Raw genomic sequence first — 25,750 nt, 5'->3', positions numbered from 1 at the left:
AATCCTCTTTCTTTATTTTCTTGCCCTTCTTCTCCCGTGCCTCTGTCTCCGTCTCTGTCTCATCTGACATTTTACGGGACGGCATGTGCACATGTTCCCCGATTTTCAAATCTTGCAAGTCTTTTCTTGCCTTCGGCCCATCCTTGGTCTTATCCGGCATGTTCATTAGTGTCGCGAGCAAGCTCTCAAGGACATTTTTACAGATATGCATTTGATCAAGGCAATGAGGTTTATCGAGTTTGTGCCAGTACTCCAAGTCCCAGAACACAGACCTCGTCTTCCATACCTTCAGTAGCGGCTCCGGTGCCTTTTTCATCATCCTTCCCGGTGCGGGGCACTCCTTCCAGTTTTTCAATAGCTCATCGATTTCGGCACCGCTCCGGTTACGTGGAGGTCCTCGATGCTCAGTGTGACCATTGAATAGATCTCCACGGTTTCTCCACGGGTCGTCTTATTCGAGCCATCTTCGATGCCCCATGTACATGATTTTCCTAGACCCGTCATCTTTCCTTGACATTAGCTGCTGAGACATCGTATCATCCATGCACCGCGTGCATCCGCAATATCCATGGCACACCTGGCCTGTGACATATCCGTAACCGAGATAGTCGTGCACCATCGTGATCAGCGTGGCTCTCATGTAGAAATACTCGCCTTTGCTGGCGTCCCATGTCTTGGCCGGTGTTTTCCATAACGTGTCTAACTCCTCTTGAAGTAGCCCCAGATACAAATTTATATTATTTCCTGGTTGTTTCGGCCCTTGAATAAGCATTCTCATGTGAATGTACTTCGACTTCATGCACAAACAGGGGGGAGGTTGTATCCATAAAAACACGGGCCATGTGCTATGGTTGCTGTTCTGGTTGCCAAACGGATTCATGCCATCAGTACACACACCGAGCACGATGTTCCTTGCATCACATCTGAAATACCGAAGAAGCTATTCAACGCTCTCCACTGGCTTCCATCCTTCACATGTCTAAGCTTCTGATCATCTCCATCGTCGGGCTTCTTCCTCTCCGCGTACCAGCGCATTAGCTTTGCTTCCTTGGGATCTACAAAATACCGCTGGAGACGGGGAGGATCGGTAAGTACCATACAACTTTCTAGGGACATTTCTTCCTGGCATTCTTGTATCGAGAAGCATTGCACACCAGACAGCTTGTTTTTTCCGCGTGCTCCTTCCGATAAATTATGCAATCGTTGATGCATGCATGGTATCTAACGTGCGACAGATTAAGTGGGCACATGATCTTCTTGGCCTCATCAACACTAGTAGGACATAGATTCCCCGCGGGAAGAACATCCTTTAGGTACTTGAGATGCTCATTGAAGCTAGTGTCGGTCCATTTGTTTTTAGCCTTCGTCTTCAGGAGTTGGAGCGTGAAACTCAAGAGGGTCACCTTAGGATTGCAACCATCTTACAATGGAGTGTTCGAGTCTACCACCAGTTGCTCCAGCTTAGCCTCCTCTCTAGAAGCAGCTCTCTCAGTACTCGTCTCCTTGCGAAGCAGTGCTTGAACATGAGGGTCCCGCACTATTGAACTTAGTACCGACGAACTCTGCTGCGTGGAGTCCACGTCGTTTTCTCTGCCGCCATGTCCGGCCCCTTCTCCTCCGCCATGTCCGGCCCCTTTGTCGCCGCCATGTCCGGCCTCTTCTCCGCTGCCATCATCGATCATCTCTTCATCTTGCCTCATGTCATCATTGCCTGCCCCGTCGGCGTCCTCAACATCGTCATCCTCATCTTCAATTATCCACCGAGTATAGCCATCCATGAAACCAGTCATGAGCATGTGCACTTCGACACGACCATCGTCATTGGGGTCGAGCCAAACTATTCCTTTGCATTTTCAACACGGACATAAAACCTCTGTCCGGTTATTTTCTTTCATGTCCTGCACCGCCGACCGCAACCACCTATCCACCATCGTTCCACTGACCATCATGAACATCTGCACGGTAATAATAAACAAATTGATTATAAAAATGCGTGCATGCATCAAAGTCATACAAAAATTCGGCATGACCTTCCCTAAAAATAGGACATATATAGATCTAGAGTTTGCCCGGAATTCGCTGAAACGGAAATAAATCGACATTTCAGCAAAATATAGGCAACTCAAAAGCACAATTTGGCGTCAACTCATGCCACACACACAATTTCCACCATATTGCCCAATTATCATATCACATACACATATTTCCATTTTGCAAAAGCATGAAGTTTTAATCACCTAGCTATCTCGAGATCAAGCACATGCACGGTGGAGATGATTATGTAGCTAGGGAGATCTAATTAGGAGGCAAATAGGTCACTTGACTAAATTCTACATCTACCTAGCTAGCTAATTTGGGAGGAGACAACTTCAACTAGTGGAGGGGGAAGGAAAAAGATAAAGGAGGTGCATTAATGGAGGTGTGTAGTTCGCTAGGAGTAGTGAAGAGAGAGAAAGGTAGGTAAAAGAGGGAGGGTAATAGGGGGAGAAGTCTTGAGTAAGAAGAAGAGTGAGAGAGGGAGGATGTGGGGGGTAGGGGAAAGGTAGGAGAGGAGATGGGGGAGGGGAGGATGGGTGGGGAAAGGTAGTGGGGTATAGTGCGCCTTAGCAGTAGCGCGGGTGGCAAAGCGCGCTACTGCTAAGGATGTAGCAGCAACGCGCTACTGCTAAACGGGCCAACCGTGTGGACAATTTCAAAAATAGCAGCAGCGACGTGACTAAAAAGCGCGCTACTACTACTTCATTAGCAGTAGCGCGCATTATGACACCACGCTGCTAGTAAACTTAGGTTGGTGGGTACTGGTGGTGGATTTTTGTAGCAGCGCGGTTTCGACAACACGCGCTACTGCTAAATTTACGTCAGTAGCGTGGTTTCCTTATCCTCGCTACTGCTAATTAGCAGTAGCGCCTCTTTTTGTGCCGCGCTGCTGCTAAGATTCTGTGTATAAGATTTTCTCTAGTAGTGTTAGTATGGAATTGTTACTTCTGGAATGTACTTAAGTAATATATGCTTAAGGAAGCTGGTCGATTATCAGTGGAATACAATATACTATTTATATTGGAAAGACTACTCGGATACACTGATAATTGGAAGGAGCTAGATCGTATAATTAGATTACAGCCCTAATGTTGATCTACATAATTAGAGGAATTTACACACTATTATGACGCGTTGCTCACAAGTGCGTGCTCCGGGACATAATGGGTAGAATCCATTAACAGACAAATATGATCGTGGTTGGTAATTTGATCTGGACTCTATCCCGAAAACTAGTGGAAAAATTAAGAATCTTATATCTGTATAAGAGATGGACTCTTTGAAAAGACAGTATAAGAAGGTTCCTACCCCCTAGTCTCAGACATGCGAATTGTGAGCGGCACCACAGATAAGCGCAGAGAAATAGAGGGTTGACCACAAACCCTAAATTTTTAACAGTTACAACATCCCCGAGATAGTTTCGTAGGAGGCTACAACATGTCCGAGTGTTTGACCGATCGAGAGAAAGCAGACTAGCAAAAAGCTTGAGTTTGTTTCATAGTTTCGTAGGCATTTGGTGATGTGAGTAGCAATATAGACGTCATCGCATGGATGGCAATCAAGAAGATGTGAGTAGCTAGATCGACACCACTGAGTGGAGGGGCAACCAAGGAGATTTTACCATGGATGGGGTGTAGTCCTTGAATCAGTTCTCCGTCATCATAAACCGTCTTTCATCTTCTTTGAACTACTAGTAAGCGTGCACGTGCAACGCATGTATCCCAATAAACCACAATAAAAATATGAAATTTGTCTTGTGTTTTACCAGAACATTTAAATGCGTGTCACGCCCAATGATTTCATTGCAGTAATTTATTTTAGACTAAGTCATAGGTCTTGTTTGACCGGTGAAAGACTTCCATTGTTGAAATGTTGTGATCCCAAAATTCCAAAAACAAAATGAAAAAACTCGTGCATGTAACACACGACCAATACACATGTGTTCACATAAAACTAATGATCACATAAATGTATTGTAATTGTTACTTATTACAAAAAATACTTAAAAATAACAACTAAGGAACATTATCTAGTAATCATTATTTGATGATGATCCTCTCTGGAAGGTTCATCTTTCGATCCGATTTATGATGCTTCGTTCTAAGACTGGGATATTGTTTAGAACTTCATTCTCTTCATACATCAAAATATGAACCAAAAATCGCTTCCTCAATTCAAAATCATCCTACATATGTATTATATAACATTGTTATAAAAAAACATGTGTAACGTGTGTAGAAATGAGCATGGTGTCAATACTTACCTTGGGTACTGGAAAATGTAGCGTCCCATCGTGCCATGAGTGCATTAAATTGAAAACCAAATAACCAGGCAGGGGGCTGTATGTATGAAATGTTACATGCGAGTTGAATGAATCAATTAAAATTGTAATGTATTGACAAGATTCGTACCCGTATGAATTTGTGGAACAGCAGGAACTTTGCATCCCCATAACAAAATGTCATCCTTGAAGGCAGGGTTTGCAGCTTGAAGTGCAAGGTTTAGATCGTTGGCCATAGTTTCAAGTATATGCTTTCCGAAAGTGGGTATTGAAAGCGGGTCCAAAATAGAAACAACTTTTTTATGTTGGTCGAAGACAAACAATTAAAATAACCCAAGAATATCACAAGGCAATAAAATCTACAATGATACATGGATTTAGAAATATATCAATCATTATCATTCATTAAGACCAAATAAACAATGAATTTAAATTTAAATCTTACCATATCACATTCTGAGATATGATACTCATTGCTGTCAGGCCAGCTATCAAACAGTTGTGCCAACATAGCAATGTCCATACCGTCATCATGACTTGGGACTCGTGCATAGTGGGTCATGGACTACAATATTGTAAGAAAATATGAGGCAAAATGTAAAATGTGATTAAAATAACTTACACAGAATCATCTCCCGCGATTAAAATAATGATATAACACGAAATAATTAGTATCATGATACGATGCAAAATATACCTGTTCGGGAGTGTCGGACAAACCATCTCCCGTGAAGTACTCCATGTAATTTAACATCCAGAGACCACAAGATGACCTTGATGATAAAGAAATTTTGTTATGCTTAATAACAAAAATATTAATAAAAATAGTATCATAAACTGATGATGACTGAACCACACTGTCATACCGGACACGGTCGATAAAAAAAGAATTGAACAATGCTTGCCGCTAATATAAATCAAATGATTTGAATTTCTGAACGCGTATTTTTTATATAAATCAAATGAACAAAAGGGTTATCAATAAAAAATGAATTTTGTCAATGCATGATTATTTTGAGAGGAACCCAGATAATTATTACTTCACCAAATAGGTTGTCGGTCATAGATATAAAAAACAAAACAAAAGAGACACACCCGATAATCCATTTGGTCAATGATCCGTTTAATCTGGGTGGCGTAATTAGGCCATAGAAAAGCAACCAGAGTGCAAAAAAAAAGCAACCAAAGGAACACTAATAAGGAGCAGCTGGTGAAAAGTAAAAAAAAAAAGAGAAAGAGCAGCAGGATGTAACCCGTCACACTTGGTTTTCTCGATCTCTCCAATGATAGTGTCTCACGCACAGATCACCACTTTCTCGGCCTCTCTAGTGAAAGTAGAGGCAGCTGACTCTCTCCACTCACTTTCTTCCTCCGCCAGCCACCTCCTCAGTAGCACGGCGCCTCCTCTACAGCATGCTGCATCCTCTACCGCCACGACGTCGCCCGGCGCCCCCGCCCACGCCGCCACCACCACCACGACGGCCTTGCGCCGTCTCCTCCGATCCCCAGCAAGGCCTCGCCCCGCTGGCCTTATCCCCAGCACAGCCTCGCCCCATCCCCTCCTCTCACCACAGTGGCCTTGCCTCGCCGCCAACCCCGGGGATCTTCCCTAGATCGACTCTGCCGCCTTTATCCTACTGTTCCAGAGGAGATCGAGATGCGGGGGCGGGCATATCGAATTGAATCGAGATCCAGTGTGTCGACGTGCCCGCCGTAGTCATCGCCCCCCGTTCTTGGCTCAGATAGTCGCTCTGGGAAGGAGTTCGCAGCTCGCGTACGTGCTCTACAGGATCAACATGATCTCTCTGTCGCCGCTGTTGTCATAAAGGCTCGCAGTCGACCAGACTATTTGCAGATGACACTTGAATCTATCCTCAAGTAGGCTTTGTCTCCATTCCTCTGTTTTTTATGTAGCTTCAGTTTGTACACTTAGTAGAACACACTTCCTGACCAAATGATGGACAATAACTCTTCCAGGTATCACAAAGCGGTTGCTTCATAGTTCCCACTATTTATATTACAGGTAATGCTAATAGCAATTTCAGTTCTTGTTCTTGATCTCTTTAAGTGTGTAGAATGATATTTTTACATTGCATCTTCCAATTGCAGGATGGTACAAATGGAGAAGTAAAAAATAAGGCCTGGAGTTATACCCAAATAACATTTGTGCAGGTGTGGAAAGAAACACTTGCTCTATGCTCATTGCCTAATGGTATAACAGAACACGCTCTGCTTCTCCCGTAATATTGCTAGCATAGTTGATACTACAAGTTAATGCGTGGCTGCTTACACTAAGTAGGCATATGAGTGCATAAAAAGATTGAAAATCGTAACACATTTTTTATATGCAGCCCAATGAAATGTATCGCCTTGAGCTCCATTATTTAGGTCAGATCTCATGAGAGGTGTTGTTTCAATTGCATTGCCATACAATAAGGTAAAGAATTACATTGGCATAGCAAATCTCTTGATCAAATGTACTTCAGGAATGCTATGCAGTGATAGAATAAACATAATAGCATACCAAATGTGCCCTGTTAAGCATAAATGCTCTGAGTTATATTAGGAGGCGTACCCATCTGTCTGAAGACTGCTCTTAATATATTCTTCTCTTTTCCATGTTGTAACATCTAGATCAATTCACTTATTGGATTTTAATTCCATGTGCTTGGATGCATATTTGAATAAATCCTCCAGTCCTTCTAGATGTTGTACCAACAAATGAGAAAAGTATAAGCATCACAAGCGAGAAATAAGAAAAAAAAGCTTCTTAGAAAAGATGGGGCAGTAGGACTAAGTACTAACCATATCAGTGAGGTCCTTGCGGCTCATGTATGGGCCTAGCGAGTCGAGCACTTGAACATATTGTTTTCTGGCATTTATAACACATAGGTACCAGTGAACGTCGTCCATGTTTATTGGAATGTATATATGAAGAAAATGATTATTTTAGGATGAATCGGTCGTTCTCGCTGTAATTCATAGAAATTTGTAGAAAACTAAGACTAACCATATCATTTTCCAAATACGCTTTGGCTCTATTTAATACCCATGCTGGTGCAGAATCCATGTCATCTGAGGGCAGATAGTTACCGATCTTCATCATCGTAGAGATGCATGCATTCTCTAAGAACACACTTCCACCTGACCTTACTTGTAGATGCTCCGTAGCAACCATGCCTTGTGGAGAAAGAACATGGTCTTGTGCCTTCTTAGGCTTGTTATGCCGTCATATATGTTTCTTTATATGCACGGGCATTGTTAGCTCATCCTCTATTGTTTGAAGCCCTTCCGTGCCGGGTGTTTGTGCCAATTTCTTGTCCTCAGTTGCCACCATTGGCTTGTTTCGTTGTGGGTTAATTTCTGAGAACAATATTAAAAGAATTACCCGTATGTAGGATATAATATAATTAGAATGGTTTTGGAAGAAATGGCTGGAACAGGAAAGTCACCTGTGTATGTTCAGAATCTTTGGCTTCTCTGTTTGCTATGTTTTCTTCAAGAATAGGTGTATATTCTGGGCTCTCTGTGCAATTATTTTCCTCCACTTCATTATAGTTGAGTATTTCACTTGATTCATCATTGCTCGGTAGCTGAAACACATGGTATTATAATATTATAACAGAGAGAATATATTTTTGATATGATATTGTACTAAAAAATTACAAACCGGTCTGTGGCATTAGAATTAGAATAGCAATGACATGTGGAAAGAAAACTTGCCTCTGTCGATTCGGGGATTGTATCTCCGTCCTTGGTTATCATAGCATCAACAAGAGGCGTCCAATTTGATTATGAAGACAATTCTGCACACACCGTTGGTAAGTCGCTTGGGCACTCTTCAGCCCAAAAGGCATAGACACATAGCAGAAAGCTCCAAAAGGAGTGATAAAAGTCATCTTCTCCTGATCTTTGACTGCCATCTTGATCTGATGATAACCAGAATACTCATTCAAAAAACTCAAACGTGCACAACCCGCCATACCATCAATGATCTGATCAATACGGGGAAGGGCAAAAGGATCAGCCGGACAAGCCTTGTTCAGATCAGTGTAATCCACACATATACGCCAAGTGACCCGGATTATCGATCCGGGGTGGGTGATCCTCTCTGCTCCACACAATAGGCTGCTCTGACCAACGTAAGTAACGTGGAACCGCCGGCTCAACAGCATTGACCGCTCTCTTATGAAGTTTTTGGTCCCTTTTGCATAAACTGATGGTGAACACATGATACTGCCCACTACTTAGCTGCTTCGGATTGCTCTGATATCCGGACTGTTGTTACTGATTACCTTGACTGGGTTGCGGATTATACCCTCCTTGGTTACCAGGATGACCCTGACCGTGGAATCCTCCTCCACCTAAGCCGGCGCCCGGGCCTTGGAAACCGCCTCCACCTGAGCCGCTACCTGGGCCGTGACCTCCATCAAACGCGTTTGAATTTTTAAACGCCTTCATGATCGTACAATCTTTCCACAGGTGGGTGGCTGGCTTCTCCCGGGTGTCATGTCTTGGACAAGGCTCATTCAATAATTGCTCAAGGGTGGGACCTGAGCCGCCCGACCGAGGGGGCTGTCCGCCCTTACGCCGTTGATTTCCGCCCTGTGCATTGGTGTTAGCAACAAACTCATCAGCCTTACGTTTATTACCTCCTTGATTTGCCGGGTTATGCTGGTGACCCTTGCTGTTGCCGTTCTTCTTTCCCTTCGTTGCCTTTTCTTCGTCAGACCCCGGGTCCTTGGTAGTATCAGAATCAGCATACTTGACGAGAGCCTCCATTAACGTTCCCATGTTATTATAGTCACGCTTGAGCCACCCCAGCTTCTGCTTCAGAGGTTTGAAACGGCAATTTTTATCCAATATTAATACTGCTAAGCCGGCATCCATCTTATCAGATGAATGTATTATCTCCTTGACCCGGCGTACCCAATGGGTTGTGGATTCACCATCCTCTTGATTGCAATTGGTCAGGTCCACAATCGACATAGGCTTCTTACATGTGTCTTTAAAGTTCTAGATGAACCGGGCCTTCAACTCCGCCCATGAGCCGATAGAATTGGGTGGCAATCCCTTCAACCAAGTACGAGTTGTTCCATCTAACATCATAGTGAAATACTTGGCCATTGCTGCATCGCTGACCTCCAATAACTCCATAGCCATCTCATAACTCTCAATCCAAGCCCCGGGCTGTAAGTCAGCCGTGTAATTAGGTACCTTACGAGGCCCCTTAAAGTCCTTTGGCAAACGCTCATTACGTATGGCCGGCACCAAGCAAGGAAAGCCTCCGGTTCTTGTGGCCACTCCTGCCTCGACCGAGGATGCTGGATAAGCCGGAAAAGTTTGATGAGCCGCCTGATCTGCTGCCATTTGAACTCCTCGCCCTACCTCTTGACGAATCCTCTCCTGATCCGCCAAGTTAAGGGCTCCAGCCCGCACCGACTCATGCCTGTATGGCCGGTTGTGGCGTTGAGCATTGCTTGACATATCTGCGGATTCCATATGCCTACTGTAACTCGGGCTCCGGCTTGGGCGAGGAGTTGAATGGATCCTATCTCGACTGTAGGAGTATGCATCCTGCTGCGCCAGAGCTGTTTGAAGAAGTTCTCTTACCCTCCGTGTTTCAATTGCCGCTGGCGAGTCACCTTCCATCGGAAGAGCCGCCAGACGAGCCGATGCTGCGACGAGGTTTTCCAAAGGGTTGGAGAAGTGACCCGGTGGCGTTGGGATGTAATGAGGCGGAGCGGTAATTATACGAGGTGGATCCATGGCACGCGGCTGGACCGGTGCGTCGGGTGTTGTAATCCGGGGTGCCTTCGGTGGGTTACTTCCTCCAGCTCCGGGTGTGTGAAAAAGATTCCTAGGATCGAGCGCAGAGGCAGACGTGATTGGGTTTTCTGATGCCTCCTCCTCATGACCTTGTTCGACGCGTTCAGATCCACTGAGAGCCGGAAGGTCTCCGCTTGAAGCTGTTGAGCACGAACGTCCAAAGCCGCCCGCTCTGCTGCCATCCTGACTTCCTCTGCGGCTAGATTTTCCTTAGATTGCACCATCTCTTCGCGTACGCATACCACCTCTGCGTCATGCTGGGCTTTATCCGCCGGCTCTACCATGGCAGTCAATAGAGTCGTCAGTTTATCCATGAGGTCCATCAAGATCTGAGCCGGGGGGCGCGCGGGGTCTCCTAACCCGGCTGCAGCCGACCCAGTAGCTGTTGCCACCGCTGTTGTGGAGTTCTGCCTGGGCTGTGTCCCTGCCATGAAGACTCCGGCCCAATTCGGCGGCTCAAGAGGGTCCGGAATACTGCTGCCATCGGAACAGCCCCCGAGCATGCCGTCCTTTAGCTGGTACAAAGAGCCCGTCTCGCCCGTTGATGATGCAATGTCAGAACAGACGACCGTCTCACCGCCCTCCACCGATCCTTCAGAGTATTCACCGCCGTGGATGCAGCCTACGAAAGCATGCTTCACGGCAGATTGAACACAGGCAGTCCTCACGCGCCGAGCCGTTTCGATGAGGTCGGTGTGGACGTCCGGCTCAGGACCTGACTCGCCGATCCGGCCGATGAAGACGTGAATTTCGCCGAAGGGGACCCGGTACCCGTACTCAATTGAGCTGGCCTCGGGGCCCCAGCCTTTGTCGTTGATGTAGAGCTTGCCGCGACGACTCTTGGTCATCCGGCCCATAGCGTATCCCTTGAGCCCTTCGAAGCTGCCCTTCAAGAACTCAAATCCACCGTGCGCTGGCCCCACGGTGGGCGCCAACTGTCGTGGAATTGTCACGGCAGATGTCCTAGAGCAAGGACTTAGTCCTAGGGCCATCGCACTAGGAAGCTTAAAGGGGTTAGTCGGGACAAAGGACATGAGAGGGTTTTATACTAGTTCAGCCCCTTACGATGAAGGTAAAAGCCTACGTCTAGTTGGGATTGTTATTGCTGGGGTTTCGATCACCAAGAGGCTCAACTCGCCGTCTTGGTTATCGACTTGTTGTTTCTCACCCTAAGTCGCCACCAGGTCGTCCCCTTATATACATGGGTTGACGCCTGGTGGCCTACAGAGTCCCGGCCGGTTCATAATTGTGTCCAGCTCGGTGACTTCCTTTACATGTCTTTCTTTACAAGTCTTTCCTTACATACGGCGGTTCACAATATCAGGCCTTAAACCGCCTTCAGGCCTTTGGGCCTTCTATAAGACTTAATAAACTATAATCTTGAATGTTTACTGGGCTTCTTGTGTAACCCGCCATTGGGACTGACCCGGCCCCTCCTGGGCGGGTCATAACTGATAGTAATATCCCCAACACTCCGTAATGGACTCTTGTGTAGCCTTTGTGGACTCGGGATATGTATCCTCATGTACGGTTATCACCTCATCAATCTGCATATTCTCTGTATCCTCTGTAGTAGATTCTTCTTCTATCACCTCTGCCGACTCAGTGTCTGTATCCTTGCCTTTCTTTATTCTTTATCACGTCTTCAACCTGCATATTATGTATATCCTCATCCTTTGCTACCTTGTTGATGTCATTCTGAAAACCAAAGCATGACAATTTAGATAGGAAACCTTGCATAGGAAGAAGAGAGATATAATATGTCTTTACTCTGTATGGTAGTTAATATGAGCCATAATTGATTACCATATGAACTGCTGCCTCTGTAGGATTTATGTAGCGGTGGTAACACAGTCAGTTGGGAGGACCCAATGGCAGAGTCGATATTATTGACATTTTCCTTGTTAGAAACAGCAGTATCTGGTGTTCTTAATGAATTTGGACCATCAAGTGGAGTCTGATCACTCATTATCACATCAACAGGTATGCCTGCATCATAATTGTATGTACAATGTCAGCTGTTGACACACTAATGCCGGTATTATGGTTGGATGTAGGAGAACGCATGACCTTCGGTAGCTGATGTGTGTCGTTGCTGGGTGACAGTAGACTGCGTACTAGGCCTCTCCATAGTGTCAAAACCTGTCCAAAAGAACACTTAATTAACATGATTTTACATGTGATTAATGAAATGCATGAGAAAAACAGAGAAAATGGAGTAACCAGGCGACATGGCCATGTGTGGCTTAGACGGAGTGTTGATTCCATTTAGAATAGCACCCGTAGCTTTCTTACGATCCCTTGCCTCCTGTCTTTTCTTTAATATTGCATCCCTGTTTAGTGCATACCTCTCCCTTTCCCTCTGTTTCTTCAGCTCTTTTGGATTTATTTTTTGACCTGCGACACAATGACATATTCTGGATCTACAAGATCTAAGTAGGTAAGAGTAGGTGATATATGTATTTACCTGAACTGTTGTTGTTGTTTGTCAGGTCCTGAAAGGGAGTACGTACCCCACTACGTTGAGAGGATGCCATATTGTCTTCTCAATGGTTTTTTTGTGAAACACTTATTCAACCCTTCATCAACTCAGTTTGTTCATGATGTACTGTAAGTATCAAATTTCACAGTACAAATTTCAGACTGTCAGATTCAAAGAGCAATTTCCTTTGTCTTCTGTCAGATCATAAGACGTGCAGTATAAATTGATCTAACATGTGGTACTGGCAGGTCGAGATGTTGCTGCCCACATGGGGTGATGACACCGGAGGTAGGGCAGCGCGCTGGGTCGAGGACGTCGTGGACAGGGTGAGAGCGGCGTGGTGGGGACGGCGGGCGAGGGGAGGTAGGGAAGCAAGGTGGGTCGAGGATGTCGTGGACACCAGGGGCGAGGGCGGCTGGCCGAGGCAAGGTTCGTGGCGTGATGGCAGCGTTGATGGTGGAGGATCGTGGCGTGGTGGCGGCTTTGATCACGGAGGTTCTATTTAATTCCCGGGGGGTGTCATCGCTGGGCTATGTCAAATCCTGAACGGGGGAGTCTGCCGGCAGAACATTTGTTTTGAACCGTAGATCTGTTTGTAGTATGGTGGATGTAACATGGACCGTTGGATGCAACTATGTGGGTTTGATCGAACGTTTGGGGTTATCCTGTGTGCACTTTCTGGGGTGCACATAGGGGAAGTCATGTTTGATTTTTTTAATAGTAGTATAGATGCATCACTAGTAAGGTACACTTGTATTGCATGTATTAGATTTGACAAGCAAATTAGGAATAAATACCACACTATAGTATATAAGTTTTGAGTGATATGTGTATGATGTAGATGTTCGTTTAATTCTTATAGTTTATCTCATTCAAAATCGATTAGTTTTATAGAAAAAAGTTAATCTATTTTAAGATTCATGGAATTGTACATTGTAAAACATAAAGTAAAAAACAAAAATGGCAATTCATTTAAAAAAATGGGCAATTATGATACGGAAGATTTTAGAACAAAAAAGAAGTGTTTGTGGTTTGAGGTTTGTGCATTATGCTTAATTTCAATCACGGAGTCTTCTAGATTCTACATGTGGTAAAATCTGATGGAATGTACTTCCTCCGTTCCTAAATATATGTCTTTTTAGAGATTTCAAATCGTAAAAAAAAAAGTACCTCAAGAAGAACCAATGGAGTAGCGACACAAAGCACACCGTCCTGGGAAAATACACAGGAGCTTCTGTGTGCTCCACACCCCTATACAAATATTAATTGTAAAAATACTATTTTTAAACTGAAATTTGGGGATATCAAATGTGTGTTCTCAATCTATATCCGTGTGAAATTTCGTGAACAAATACCAGGAAACGTAGCGAAGGAAATACTGTCCAAACAAAAATTCATCCAAACATTTTTTTCTTTATACATAGAATTTTTTTGTCTTTTTGCCGCAAATACGTTTTCTAGTATTTTTTCATGAAATCTCACGCATAATATTTTTTCACACATAAGTAGATCAGGACCTAGGTTTGGTATCTCAAAATCTCAAATATATTTTCAAATTTCTTAATATTTTTTAAATTTAATGTTCGTACAGAGGTATGGAGCACCCGGTGTTACAAATCCGCTTCCCACCGTCTTGTAACTTTTTTGTTCATCTTCAAACTCACCGTCCTGTAATAATTATAAACTGTAACATCAACATAGAACGACGAGCTAATCTGTCAAGTCACCCTTCCAGAACAGTCGAATGCGTACGTGGCCTCCTGCAAAAAAAAAAGAATGCGTACGTGGCGCCACCGACACGTTCCGCTTTGCGACGCGTGCACACGCCCCGGCTATCCCTGTGCCCGCGGCGACCACTTTGCGCCTCCCGACTCACCATGCGTGCACACGTACCCCCTGCGATAGCCACCTGGCCTGCCAAATTCCTTTACGACCCCGGCCTGTCGCTACGGTATAAATATCAACCTGGCAATCCACTTCTCTGCGCACAGCGACGACTCACGAGCTTTCTGTCATCCAAACTTACAAAGACCAAAAGCTAAAGCCACAACCGTTTTAGCAAGAGGCAAAGGATGGAGTTCCAAGGGCAGCACGACAACCCCGCCAACCGCGTGGACGAGCACGGCAACCCGTTCCCGCTGGCCGGCGGCGTCGGGGGAGCGCAGGCCGCTCCCGGCACCGGCGGGCAGTTCCAGGCCCGCAGGGAGGAGCACAAGACCGGTGGGATCCTGCATCGCTCCGGCAGCTCCAGCTCCAGCTCGGTATGATTCTCTGTCGACACACACATGTACACATTCATCTGCTTCTGTATATGTCTAGATGTTCATTTCCGTGGCTGTACAGTCTTCAGAGGACGACGGCATGGGCGGGAGGAGGAAGAAGGGCATGAAAGAGAAGATCAAGGAGAAGCTCCCCGGCGGCCACAAGGACAACCAGCAGCGCATGGCGATGGGAACAGGGACTGGAGGAGCCTACGGGTCGGGAACATGAACTGGTGGAGCCTACGGGCAGCAAGGCCACGCAGGAATGGCCGGCGCCGGCACTGGCACCGGCGAGAAGAAGGGGATCATGGACAAGATTAAGGAGAAGCTGCCGGGACAGCACTGAGGTGCCGGCTCCGGCCGGCTGCTACACGCGTCAAAGCCTTCAAGTTCCGCGTGATCTTTGTTTAATAATAATAAGATGAAGCTGAACGAAAGCTTGTCTCTGATATCATCTGCGTCAGGGACACCTTTCTGTATACAGCGTGCGTTGTGTTTGCGTTGTGTTTGTTATGTTTTGTGTGTTGTGTCTTCATGTTGAAACAAATTTAGTGCTTGTTTCTCTATATGAGGGTCCTTTTTTACCTTTTTTTACTGGTCAATGAGCCTTTGAGCTAAGGATTAAAATGACACTTTTTCCAGTTATAATGATTATCATGTTTTCAGCAACGATAGTTATAAATTAAATCATATGAACACAAATTAACATTATGTTTTTCATTTTATAGAGCCCACATTCAATGGGTCTTCAATTCAATTAAAATTCAGCACCCGATTTCGACCGATGAACAATTTTGAACGCTCACTCATTCAATACTTTTATAACACTAGTAATAGTGTATGTACAATGCACGTTTATATTAGATAGGATATTAGTGGCACGTTATATTAGATAAAATATACCTAATTACATGACAGGAATAGCGTTGAGTCAAAACACGTTTATAACCAATTGTAATAATGGATAATTATAGCGTTAAAAGTGTTTGGCGTTCAACATTAAAGCGATTTGAACCGCTAAATAACATGATTTAACGGTCGAGATAGTTTGGATCCGTCCATCTGATTCTCTTTATATTGGTATAGATATACTACTATGTTTTTTAATTTTTAAGGTCTCATAATTAATTGAATTCTTTAATTTAGAATTAGCATCTGATTTTAATTTTATAAGAAGCTTCCCAATTCAATTCTTTTAATTCTCTAGGTTTCTTAATTTTGAAGCTCTTTTATTTAATTGAGATATTCAATTTTAAATTTGATTTACGATTTTTCTTTCTTAAGAAGCTCCTCAATTCAATTCTTTTAATTCCTGAAGTTTCCAAATTTTGAAATGCTTTCATTTAACTGAGATATTCAATTTCAAATTTGATTTTTATTCAATTGACAATTTAATTTTAAATATGGTTTTCATTTAATTAAAAATTTTAATTTCAAATTTGGTTTATGATTTTGTTAAGTCAACGATTTTTCTAATCAATCAGCAGCAGTCAGCCTATAAGGCCTATAAAAACATATCAGTACTACATTGCCCAGAAAAAAAACATCCTCCCACCACCTAGAATAAAAAATATCACGTGACACTGTTGCACCAATATAGTAAATACACAGATATAGTAAATGTAGCAAATCAATCAGCAATAGTCGGCATATAAAAACATACCAGTACGACGTATCATTTCGCCGACCAGAAAAAAAACCATCCTCCCGCCACCTAGAAAAAGAAATCATAATGTGTCACTGTTGCATCAATATAATAAATGCATCGATATAGTAAATGTAGGAACGTCAAAATTTTCTCATATAAATATGTCGATTAGCGGATAGCAGAAAATCACAATGAAAAGCCTATCAAATCATTCCATTATAAATAAACATAAAATACACTGCATCATCTTCCTCACCCGCAAAACTAAATATTCCACGGTAAATATAAGGGGTATTAACTTTTGAAAAGACAAATTTCTTTAACTTTGACCAAGTTCAGAGGAAGATATTCACAATATTAAACAAAAAAAGTATAAAATTTCATTCAACGACGAATCTAATCATACCGACTTGATATTATAGATTTTAATATATTTTCTACAAGTTTGATCAAACTTAGAAGGATTGACCTTAAAAAGTAATTACCTTATATTTTTTTTAAAAGCCCAACAACACCAACAACGCAGCAAAAGCGTGCCTAACCATTCTAGTACAATACACTATGCTTTGTAGTTTTTAAGGCCTCACAATCAACTCATGTCTCCAACTAAAATTTGGTCACCGGATTTGTCCAGGTCAAAAAATTCTCAAGGATATCTCCCATTTAATTAGTTTAATTCACTATGTTTCCTAATTTCAAAGCTCTTTCATTCGATTGATGTATTCAGTTTTGTATTTTGGTTTACGATGCTACAAATCAATTGCAACAACAGACATATAAAAACATATCAACCCCGCCCACCCTACCACCTCCTAGAAAAATGAAGCATCATCATGTGATACTATATCATCAATATAGTAGATGCAACCATCAAGAGAAATTTCGCCACACAAATATGGTTTAATTAGCGGATAACATAGAATCACACCGCAAAAGGCACACCAAATAACCCCATTATAAATAAACATAAACACACTTCATCATCTCTCCCACCCGCCAAACTAAATATTCTATCAGTACCAAAATAATCCGTCATCCCCCCACCCGCAAATTTACTTTTTGGAAAGTCAAATTTCTTTAACTTTGACCAAGTTCAAAGCCAAAAATATCGACATCCACAAGCTTAAAAAAATGAAAATCCATTTCATGACGAATCTAATGACACCGATTTGATAATATGAATTTTGATATATTTCTCAACAAATTTGATCGAACTTAAAGAAGTTTGACTTTGCAAAAAAAGTAATGCACCTTATATTTTGAAATAGAGTGAGTAATAAAATTTAAGAATCTCAATAACACCAACGGCGCAGCAAAGCACGCCTAGCCCTTCTAGTATACCTGATAGTCGAATGAGAAGAACCCGTGTATTTTTTAATAAAGGCAAAAGATTTGCCCCATTCAATAATTAAGACAAAGAGAGTTGCCTAGTTAATTTACAAAAAACTGGACAAAACTATCACAAACCGCTATGCCACACACACAAGATATCCTACACACATCACTCTGAATAAAGTCTCGTCGAGGTAGCACATAAGCGCTAATGTCATCACTTCTTCTCGAGCACACATCAATATCATTCCTTTTCCCTGAGCAAGCGAGTTCGACTTCACCACAGATGACCATTGACCCAACCCACGTCATAGAGGTCATGCAAAACTACAATAAGATACATGCCAATCACTCGGCCAACAGGGACAACGCAACTCTGACAATTAAGGAGAGCTACAAATAAGAAATATGCAAGGTTGGCACCATAGAAAATCGTTGAAGAGCCCATCCACATATCATTGTTACCACCCGTCCCCACCGCCACAACTCCTATTTCACACACAAACAAAAGGCAAACCCATGAACATGTTGGAGAAGAGCCGGCTATCACAACCATTGCCACTTGCGTCGGTCACCCTCATCATCCTCGCCACAAAATCCCTGACGCCATCTCCACATGTCGTTGCCATGACTATAGCCTCCACCAACCTCACGCATCAGTTGGTCCCCCAACCAACATCCACTCCAAGAACGATGCCCCCAAGAGGGAAACAAGACTCATAAACACCACTGTCGTTTATCTCGAGGGTATATGGTTTTCGCTGGAGTGTACTATGGTAGAAGGTGATCACAACCCCTCCACGACGTCTCAAGGAGAAGATCGGCACTGATGCGGTCGTCGAGCCGCAATGGTGCGAGTTTGAAACTTGCTTTTGACTAGTATGAACCTTAAAGCTTAAAATGAAGATAATAATGCCAGGAATTTTTTTTGTCATTTTTTTCCTTCTGAACAAACAAGGGGTGCTCAAGGCGCAATTCATTTTGCTTTGGGGATATGAATGCATGCACATCTGCGAGTAGGTGATACGTCTCAAATATATCTACAATATTTTTAAGTATTCATACTATAATCACATAATTTTATATGCTTTTGCACAATTTTATATCATATTAATTTGGACTAACATATTAACCCAGTGCCAAAGGCGAGTTCTTGTTTTCTAGTGTTTTGGCATTTTAGTTTTATGGAACGAAAAAACCTAAAAAAATATCAGAAACTCTTTTATGCCAAAAGACTCCCGCAGCGGAACCTTGGGGTCCACCAGTTGCATGCGGGGCCCCTGGCCACACGGTGGGGCCGCACGGAGGTTCCTTAAGTCGGTTGGGGCCCTAATTTACTGCAAGAAAGCTATAACAATAGTAAAAACTCAGTAAAAATGGCCAGAATTGCAGATCTCCGGTTATTTAAGATATGGTGTTTCGGGGCAGAAGAGTACCAAAAGTTGGAGACAAAAAACAAAGATCCCATCTAGGGGAGTGCTCCCTCTCTCTCTGGAGGGTCAAGGAAGAAGAAAGGAGGGCGCCCCTTTCCCCTCTCCTTAGGTGGCGCCGGAATGCCGCTGAGGACATGCATATATGCCCCCCATCTTCATCACCATCACCAACAACTTCTTCCTCTATTCTCATGGTGATGTGCTATTAGTTCATCCTCGGGGCTGAGAGTACGTACTAGTAGATATGTGTTTGATATATCTCTCACATGTTCTTTAAAGTTTCTGATCTTAATTGTATCATGAGTTTAATTAATATAGTTGGATCTGTAGGGATCTATGGTAGGGTGCATCGACTGCAAATTAAAATTTCCTACGCGTAGAACAACCAAGAACATGCTACGGGAGATGGATCATAGTTCGTTACCACTAGACGCGCAGTGCCGTGCAACAGAAGAAGAGTTGGGGCAGCGCGTCCGCGTTGATCGTCTCCTCCTCGTCCGATCTCCCTCGAACAGCCGGTCGTCGGTTCCCACATACAAGTTCGTCGGAGCGGCGCAAGTGCACCGCCTCTAACGGTATCCACGCGTGCAGGAGGAACGTCGTGCGGCGGACTGCTAGGTCCGATCACACAACCGACGGTGAGTGGAGGTGTCTATTCGCAACACATGCAAACCCTAGTGACAGCGATGAAGTGATCAACCGCATCAGTGTGTTGCACCCCACTTTATATAGGCGTCCGTCGCGGGCTCAACATTTGGGCCTCGCACGGACCCTAAGGTACATAAGTCTAGTCGGCCACAATATGAATATAGCTCGGATCACATACGACTAGTGTCCTCGGATCCGACCTCGTAGGTTCCTTCCCTTAAGCGCGGGACCCCTTAGGTTCAAGCCGGCTCGGTCGCAGTTCGGATCACCTCCGAACTACTGTTGGGGATCGTAGCAGAAATTTAAAATTTTCTACGCGTCACCAAGTCTATGGAGTAATCTAGCAACGAGGGGAAGGAGAGTGCATCTACATACCCTTGTAGATCGCTAAGCGGAACCGTTGCAAGAACGCGGATGAATGAGTCGTACTCGTAGCGATTCAGATCGCGGTTGATTCTGATCTAAGCGCCGAACAACGGCGCCTCCGCGTCGTGCAGCCCGGTGACGTCGCCTACGCCTTGATCCAGCAAGGGGAGAAGGAGAGGTTGGGGAAGACTCCGTCCAGCAGCAGCACAATGGCATGGTGGTGGTGGAGGAGCGCGGGACTCCAGCAGGGCTTCGCCAAGCACTACAAGAGATGAGGAGGGAGAGAGGTAGGGCTGTGCCAACAGGGGAAGAACTTCGTGTGTTGGGCTGCCCCTTTGCCTCCACTATATATAGGGGGAGAGGGAGGGCTGCGCCCCCACCTAGGGTTCCCACCCCAAGGGGTGCGGCAGCCCTAGATCCCATCTAGGGTGGCGGCCACAAGGGGGAGAGGGGGAAGCGCACTTGGGGTGGGCCTTAGGGCCCATCTGCCCTAGGGTTTGCCCCCTTCCCCTCTAGGAGGCGCCTTGGGCCTTGGTGGGAGGCGCCTCAGCCCACCTAGGGGCTGGTCCCTTCCCAGTATTGGCCCATGTAGGCCTCCGGGGCCCGTGGCCCCTCCCGGTGGACCCCCGGACCCCTCCGGTGGTCCCGGTACACTACCACTGATGCCCGGAACACTTCTGGTGGCCAAAACCATACTTCATATATATATCAATCTTTACCTCCGAACCATTCCAGAACTCCTCGTGACGTCCGGGATCTCATCCGGGACTCCGAACAACATTCGTTAACCGCGTACATACTTTCCCTATAACCCTAGCGTCATCGAACCTTAAGTGTGTAGACCCTACGGGCTCGGGAGTCACGCAGACATGGCCGAGACAACTCTCTGGTCAATAACCAACAGCGGGATCTGGATACCCATGTTGGCTCCCACATGCTCCACGATGATCTCATCGGATGAACCACGATATCAAGGATTCAATCAATCCCGTATACAATTCCCTTTGTCTATCAGTACGATACTTGCCCGAGATTCGATCGTCGGTATCCCGATACCTTGTTCAATCTCGTTACCGGCAAGTCTCTTTACTCGTTCCATAACACATCATCCCGTGATCAACTCCTTGGTCACATTGTGCACATTATGATAATGTCCTACCAAGTGGGCCCAGAGATACCTCTCTGTTACACGGAGTGACAAATCCCAGTCTCGATTCGTGCCAACCCAACAGACACTTTCGAAGATACCTGTAGTGAACCTTTATAGCCACCCAGTTACGTTGTGATGTTTGGCACACCCAAAGCACTCCTACGGTATCCGGGAGTTGCACAATCTCATGGTCTAAGGAATTGATACTTGACATTAGAAAAGCTTTAGCAAACAAACTACACGATCTTGTGCTAGGCTTAGGATTGGGTCTTGTCCATCACATCATTCTCCTAATGATGTGATCCCGTTATCAACGACATCCAATGTCCATGGTCAGGAAACCGTAACCATCTATTGATCAACGAGCTAGTCAACTAGAGGCTTACTAGGGACATGGTGTTGTCTATGTATCCACACATGTATCTGAGTTTCCTATCAATACAATTCTAGCATGGATAATAAACGATTATCATGAACAAGGAAATATAATAATAACCAATTTATTATTGCCTCTAGGGCATATTTCCAACAGTCTCCCACTTGCACTAGAGTCAATAATCTAGTTCACATCGCCATGTGATTAACACTCACAGGTCACATCGCCATGTGACCAACATCCAAGAATCTACTAGACTCAATGATCTAGTTCACATCACTATGTGATAAACACTCAAAGAGTTCTGGGTTTGATCATGTTATGCTTGTGAGAGAGGTTGTAGTCAATGGGTCTTGCCATATTCAGATCCCTATGTATTTCGCAAAACTTTATGTCATATCGTAGATGCTGCTACCACGTTCCACTTGGAGCTATTCCAAATTGTTGCTCCATTATACGTATCCGGTATCTCTACTCAGAGCTATCCGGATAGGTGTTAAGCTTGCATCGACGTAACTCTTTACGTCAAACTCTTTATCACCTCCATAACCGAGAAACATTTCCTTATTCCTCTAAGGATAACCGAGAAAAGAGGAACAAGGAAGAACAACTTCGGGCAGCACTTCGACTGAAAAGAAAAGGAATTGAATAAGAACTTGGTAAGATGAGAAGATACTTGATGAAATCACAACACACTGCCTCTGGAACTATTGAATGAATGGAACGAAGGGTAAGAAAAATCTCAAACAGCACTCCGGTTGAAAAGAGATGCAAGGCTTGATAAGACAAAAAGAACTTGAGCAGAATGGCACCACACTCCGGTTAAATGGGTAGGCATGAAAAGAACATGATCTTGACACACCAGATGATGGATTGAAGAGAGCAACATCACCGTGCCTCAGGAACAAAAGAATAGACGATAAATAATTGAGATAAAAGAATGGAGAAGCAAATGCCAACTTCTGTCACAAAAAGAGTTTGCGAAGGCATCCTTAGGAGAAGGGTCGAACGGAGTTATTGGAAAAACCAACAACGAAAAGAACAAGGTTGTAGTGGGCTTATGGAGAACATCTCAAACTATGAGGTGAAATTGTGCCACTAACAGAAACGATATATTAGATTGATAACAACAAGGAGATGAGAAGCTTATTTCACCGGGGGGGGGTAGATGAAGAACTTGGGTCAATTATAAGCACCATAAAACGACAATCCTTAGGGAAGGCTTTTGGTGAAGTATAACCCAAGATAACTCCAAGGAAGAAGGTGATGGGTTTAAAATATCTCATACTTGATAACTTGTGAATCATGAAAACAAGAACTCAAATTATCGAGAATGACATAATACCACCTCTATTGATACGGACGGAAGAATTACACTCTGGATTGCAAGATGAAGAATGCTTGAAGTCATCTGAAAAGAATCTCGATGAACACTTCGAAAAGGAAATAAATCCTCTATGAACCAACAAGTAGAACCTCCATGAAGAACTCCGGTAACCAAAGGATAACGAGAAGAAAGGGAAGTTGAAAACACAAGGTAAAACCTTGTAATGATTTAGATGGATCTCCGTGAAGATATAATTGAGAGAACTTGGAACTCTGGGAAAAAGATAAAATGAAACAAATGAAACCGAGAATTTGAAGGGCCTCTAGAATAAAGAATTAATCATTAGGATGAAACAAGAATAAGAATTATGTTATGCGTATCCTTCAACAATTTAATTGCTGACAAGCAACGTATTTGGCATACTACTTATGCTCGTAGAAAGATTAAGATAGATGTAGCGCAAACTTGAGAAAGTCTTCAACGATCCACCGGTAGAATTTGAAAAGCACGAATGCATAGATATGATACACGAAGGAAGAAAACTCTTGAACGAACCACTGTAAGAATTGAAAAGAAAGATTAAAACATGAAGACACACCAGGAAGAATTAGCAATTAAATGAAGATGCTTGAGAGAATTTAGATACAAGAGGACAAATAGGTCACGAGCTTAATAGAGAATATTTGAATGATGTACCGGTAAGATTTGGGGAACGAGAGCTGAAAGCTGAGAATGAATAATCCCAAAATGATGGCCTTCGGAGAATCAAACTTAGCAGAATCTCGAATTGTTCCGGATAGGTGAGAAGAATTGCCACATTCAAAACAATTATGAGGGGATGACATGTAGCTAGAACCATGAATCTCTGAGAGAGTGGATAGAATAAGGAGGGAAAATTCTTCTTCGGTCTTCAAATGTTGAGAATGACGACGAGAAGCACCACCAAGAATTATTTAGACACTCTGGAAGAATCAAAACGAAGAGGTTGAGCCAACAATGAAAAAGAAAAAAAATTGACAGATCTTGGAGAAATACATATGACTGATGATAACTCATTCTTACGTCAAACTTCAAAAGAATTTAGGATAGCTCCGGGAAAATAAGAAGAGTCAAGTAAGATCCTGGAAAAGACCTGTGGGTTAGGGCCCACTGAAAAGAAACACCGTTGAACGATTCAAAAGAGAGAAAGCACCGGTTGAATTAAATGACTTGAATGAGGGAACATCCTCAAAAGAGTTTGAACGAAAACAGAATGTAAGCACGAATCTTCGAGATATCTTGAGCACTCCGGAATAAATGAATAGCGAGAAATGAATGGTTATGAGGTGCACTGGCAAGAGAAGGCATTTGAAACGAGGAAAACGGATATGATCAACACCAAAAGCTTGATTTGAAACCATCAGAGAAGACAAGAATGAAGAAAGATGAACTTGAAGCTCCCTTAGCATCTTCGTGAGAATCACCGGATAAGAACATTGACGGAAAAGAATGGAAAGACTTCACATCAATAAGATGGATACTTGATTAAGAAAACTGAGTCCTCGAAGAAAAAGGGTGGGTGGGTGGGAAAACAAAGACAACTTGGAGACGGATGAAACAAACACCGTTGAGAAGAACTGATACTTGATCAAGCGGATGTTGAAACGAACGGATTCACTTGAAGAGAAACACACCAGTTGAAAAGGATTGACAAGACAATCTCGATGATCAAGAAGGATTGGTATTCACATCGGAGTATGAGAACACCATTTGGGGAAAGGTATGGAATCAACACTTGACTTTGAAGCAACTCGAATACCACAACTCAAAACAAAAACAAAGGGTTGGCTTGCAGAATAAGTCGGAACAAACATATGATAGAGATTTCGTCCGAAGTTTTCGTGGTGGGGCCTACATGGGCTCGATCGTACAGCACCATCATGTACAAGGCAGTGCACATGACATACGAAGCGTCCCCGAGTCAGCATAGCCAAGGACTCTTTAAGACACAACGAGACCACTGTAAAACCGACCATGAATAGGCAGACCACTAGACGTCGAACCCCAATTTCATATCATACATCTGTCGGAAAGATATCCAAAGAGCTACTTGAATTCCCACTTATAAACTCCTGAAACTTTCCGGTTATGCAAGCAGGTGTTGGGGATACAGAGGAAGCATAATATCTCACCCAAAACTAGCAAATCCTACATCCAGCTGTATCCATCCTTCAACACATAACCAAGAAACCTTCAGAAATCATCTACCTCAACCTTCGAAAAGCATTTGTTATACAAGTTATGGCAATATTCCTGAACTCCCGCCCCAATACTTGGAGGCGTCGAGGTTATCTCACCAACGAACTGCATAAAAGAGATTTTCGATGTCGGCATACTAAACTCAGGTATTCCAGAACTGCAACGATAAAATTATGAAGACAACACCTCGGAGCTCAACTCCCTGGGACACTTCCACAAAACCCCTGACAGGAGGCACCAAGACAATGTTCTCGTCACAAAACCATCGGAACGATTCCAAGATACCCGCGTGATCCTAAAAAAATTAGTGAAATTTGAGAAAAGAAGAGTCAAAACTCTACA

The 25,750-nt window shown here is 43.7% G+C and overlaps 1 long non-coding RNA gene and 1 pseudogene across 3 annotated transcripts; both read left to right on the top strand.

The window, feature by feature from the left end:
- The first annotated feature begins 5,638 nt into the window (after nt 1–5,638).
- On the top strand, nt 5,639–13,438 carry LOC123105317 (uncharacterized). Of its 3 annotated transcripts, none has more exons than XR_006450792.1 (7): nt 5,639–6,196; nt 6,296–6,341; nt 6,428–6,490; nt 6,670–6,755; nt 11,977–12,130; nt 12,640–12,757; nt 12,878–13,438. It is a non-coding gene; the product is annotated as an uncharacterized lncRNA (long non-coding RNA). The 3 variants fall into 3 exon arrangements; XR_006450791.1 differs by having other exon boundaries at nt 6,428–6,530; XR_006450790.1 differs by having other exon boundaries at nt 6,428–6,755.
- A 1,179-nt stretch (nt 13,439–14,617) lies between these two features.
- LOC123107950 (dehydrin Rab15-like) lies at nt 14,618–15,456 on the top strand (annotated as a pseudogene).
- Nucleotides 15,457–25,750: the final 10,294 nt, after the last annotated feature.

Source organism: Triticum aestivum, chromosome 5A, assembly GCF_018294505.1.
Source record: "Triticum aestivum cultivar Chinese Spring chromosome 5A, IWGSC CS RefSeq v2.1, whole genome shotgun sequence".
NCBI lineage: Eukaryota > Viridiplantae > Streptophyta > Magnoliopsida > Poales > Poaceae > Triticum > Triticum aestivum.
Note: the sequence above shows the minus strand (reverse complement) of the source record. Positions and strands in the feature narration are given on the sequence as shown.